This window comes from Penaeus japonicus, unplaced genomic scaffold, assembly GCF_977035675.1.
Source record: "Penaeus japonicus unplaced genomic scaffold, GWHDUDI00000001_assembly GWHDUDI00000002, whole genome shotgun sequence".
Classification (NCBI taxonomy): domain Eukaryota; kingdom Metazoa; phylum Arthropoda; class Malacostraca; order Decapoda; family Penaeidae; genus Penaeus; species Penaeus japonicus.
The window spans coordinates 33,482,225-33,484,724 of record NW_028234404.1 but is presented as its reverse complement, the minus strand read 5'-3'; the positions used below and the strand labels follow the sequence as shown (position 1 = coordinate 33,484,724).

At 39.8% G+C, this 2,500-nt stretch overlaps 1 protein-coding gene across 2 annotated transcripts in view; it reads right to left on the bottom strand.

Moving 5' to 3' along the window:
* ss (aryl hydrocarbon receptor spineless) overlaps positions 1-2,500 on the bottom strand; it is a 209,683-nt gene that overhangs the window by 47,615 nt on the left and 159,568 nt on the right. The gene's annotated exons all lie outside the window — the stretch shown is intronic.

The following is a 2,500-nucleotide window of genomic DNA, read 5'->3' as shown; positions in this document are numbered from 1 at the left end:
TACCGATATTCATACCGATACTCATAGTGATACTAAAACTGATACTCATACCGATACTTGTACTGATACTCATACCGATACTCATACTGATACTCATACACTATTTGTTATATAAAGAAAAGTTACGACAGAACATAAGTGAATTGGTGTTCAATGTAATTCAAATAATCACCTCATTAATAATAAGGTTTTAAGCGATATTAGGACCTTTCGCTCTCCAAGACTAACGGAATTATAAACCTTTTTTATCGAGTGAATTAGATTGATTGCCGTGTTTACTTTCGTTCACACGTGAATGTACTCACATATATACTTTATATAAATTTCAAACTCTTACAGATATACTCAAAGACGTACATAATGTTCTAGTATTATCTAGTAAATGTTCTAGAGTTCTCGGGTTTCCCGTCAATTTTGATATCTGACAAATTTGTTTTGGAAATCTACCGTTTCTTAGAATTTCGTTTTATGTTGATATAGATTAGATGTTTATGTATATTTTTTTTCTTTATTTATTTCTTTCTTTTCTTTCTTTTTTTCTTTTTTCTTTTATTTTCCTTTTTTTCGGTTGCAGTACACTGATATCCAAGGAGCGATGGAAGGTTCTTGATCAAATAAATGGATAGACAAACTTTGGTAATAATGCAAATTGACTGAGATAGTGGTCTGATCACTTCAATCCCATAAACACACTGACATACACACACACACACACGCACACACACATACACACGCACACACACACACACACACACAGACCCACACACTGATACACTTTCTCTCTCTCTCTCACACACATACACACACACACACACACTCACACACATGACACACACATTGACACATATTGACACACACATATTCACACACACACACACACACACACACACACTGACACACACACTGATACACACACTGACACACACTCACACACACACACACACATACAGATTAGAAGATAAATACGCACTACATCTCCTACTTCCCAATTTACTTCTCCTTTTTCTTCCCCCCCTTTTTTTAAACTCACAGAACCCTTTTATCATAATTCTCAACTCGGTAAGTCACAGCACAACAACTGATTCCTGACTGCTCCTTGACACGAAAACCTTATACCAAGATTTGCACTCGCTGTTCAACCCCACGCGTAGATTTACACTCGCTGTTCAACCCCACGCGTAGATTTGCACTCGCTGTTCAACCCCACGCGTAGGTTTGCACTCGCTGTTCAACCCCACGCGTAGATTTGCACTCGCTCTTCAACCCCATGAGTAGGTTTGCACTCGCTGTTCAACCCCACGCGTAGGTTTGCACTCGCTGTTCAACCCCACGCGTAGGTTTGCACTCGCTGTTCAACCCCACGCGTAGGTTTGCACTCGCTGTTCAACCCCACGCGTAGATTTACACTCGCTGTTCAACCCCACGCGTAGATTTGCACTCGCTGTTCAACCCCACGCGTAGATTTGCACTCGCTGTTCAACCCCACGCGTAGATTTGCACTCGCTGTTCAACCCCACGCGTAGGTTTGCACTCGCTGTTCAACCCCACGCGTAGGTTTGCACTCGCTGTTCAACCCCACGCGTAGGTTTGCACTCGCTGTTCAACCCCACGCGTAGATTTGCACTCGCTGTTCAACCCCACGCGTAGATTTACACTCGCTGTTCAACCCCACGCGTAGATTTGCACTCGCTGTTCAATCCTACACCAAGATTTGCACTCGCTCTTCAACCCCAGTCCTCGTCAGCAATTGCAGCTCGTTCCTTGTGACACCGTTCAATCGGTTAGTGCATTATGCAAGATAATCACTCGTTGATCTTGCACACTGGGCCGAAACACACACATCCTCCCGTCACGCAAGTAAGGTTTCTTGTTGACTTGATCTCTAGCTGTCTCTAATAAAGCTAGTTTTTATACGTTAGCATGAGCTTTCTAGTAGACATATTACATATTTTATTACATATTTTAGCCGCGTAGACTATATATCCTTTTGATATGTCATATACAATATACCCTAACCTATTAATAACACCAGCTCCATTCACGGGTATTTAATTCACAACAAATACCATTCACTTATAAAAAGAAATTGCAGAAATATACGTATCTGCAAGTACAAACCTTGAAAAAGTCAATATCATTTCTAAACGCATTATCCAAGCAATTGTTCTGTTTACTCTTTGATAAATCTTCATTGCAGCGTATTAAGGTTAGTTAGACTCGGGGCACATTCGTTATTGCAAAGCCGATTGCAGTCTTGGCCTATAATACGTAGACTTAGGGTACGTGTTATAACTATAGTCTATGTTGTTGTTTACGTTTAACAATTTTACTTTTTTCTTTCTTTTTTTTCTTCAGAATTACTTTCTGGGATTTTGTTTTTTCTTTTTCGTGGAATTGTGTTTTGTTTTAGTTACATAAAATGCATAATGCTGCCTTGGCGATCATAATTCTTCCGATTATACAATTGTAAAATCTTTTGAAATGTTATGTGATAAGACAT